Genomic DNA, 1,157 nt, shown 5'->3' with positions numbered 1-1,157 from the left:
CGTTTCCTGGAAGCAGCATGTGCAAGGGAGGAATAAAAAGACACTGGCTCCCGGGGCTTGGGATACAGCTCTGTGTGAAAGCATTCGTAAGGTCCTGGGTTCCATCCCCAGAACCTCAAAAAGAAATGAACACAGGACCTGGAGTAAGAGCTTCGGGGTTGGAGTCTGGTGTAAGATACAGATGAGGTCAGGAATGCATGCAGGTCAAGGTGTCTGGCCAGCAGTACAAGTCCTGAATTTGATATTCCCCATCTCTAACACCAGAAAGATTTGTTTCCTTCCTTCCTTCCTTCCTTCCTTCCTTCCTTCCTTCCTTCCTTCCTTCCTTCCTTCCTTCTTCCTTCCTCCTTTCCTTTCTTTTTTCTTTTGCTCAAGACTCATGAGTTGCCTGTACAGCATCTAGCATTTAACATCTTTGAGCCTATGTATTTTATCTGTAAAATGAACCAGTGAAACCTATTGCTTCTCTATAAATGATTTTCATGAGTTGAGAGAAAAAAAACTGAAGCCTTGCCAAGATGAATAGCGCTCTAACACAGTTTCTCACTTACTTAAATGTGTTTATTTTGGGTGATGGGGGGTTTGAGACAGGCTCTTGCTATGTAACCCAGGCTGGCTTCAAATTCACTATGTAACTCAGGATGACCTAAATTTCTGATTTTCCTACTTCCACCTCTGGAGTGCTGGGATTGCAGGTTAGTTTGGTGTAACACTAGGGACTGAGCCTAGGGCTTTGTGAAGGCTAGGTTAGCCCTCTACTGACTGAGCTGCATCCCTAGCCTAGGGCCTCATATATCTCTATGTGGTAGAACACTAATTGCTCTGAAGGGGCTGGAGAGATGGCTCTGTCATTAAGAGCACTGGCTGTTCTTCCAGAGGACCTGGGTTTGATTCTCAGCACCCACATGGTGGGTAACAGCCATCTGTGACTCCAGCACCCACATGGTGGGTAACAGCCATCTGTGTCTCCAGCACCCACATGGTAGGTAACAGCCACCCGTGACTCCAGGTTGCCCTCTTCTGTCCTCGGAGGTACACACATTCATATACATAAAATAAGTCTAAAAGATATATTTTTTAAAAGAATTGTTGTCTATTCGGCATTGATTGCTGCTACCCTACCTAGACTATTAGGCTTTTTTTTTTTTTTTTTTTTT

The sequence above is a fragment of the Microtus ochrogaster genome, unplaced genomic scaffold (assembly GCF_000317375.1).
Source record: "Microtus ochrogaster isolate Prairie Vole_2 unplaced genomic scaffold, MicOch1.0 UNK1, whole genome shotgun sequence".
Taxonomy (NCBI): domain Eukaryota; kingdom Metazoa; phylum Chordata; class Mammalia; order Rodentia; family Cricetidae; genus Microtus; species Microtus ochrogaster.
Note: the sequence above shows the minus strand (reverse complement) of the source record.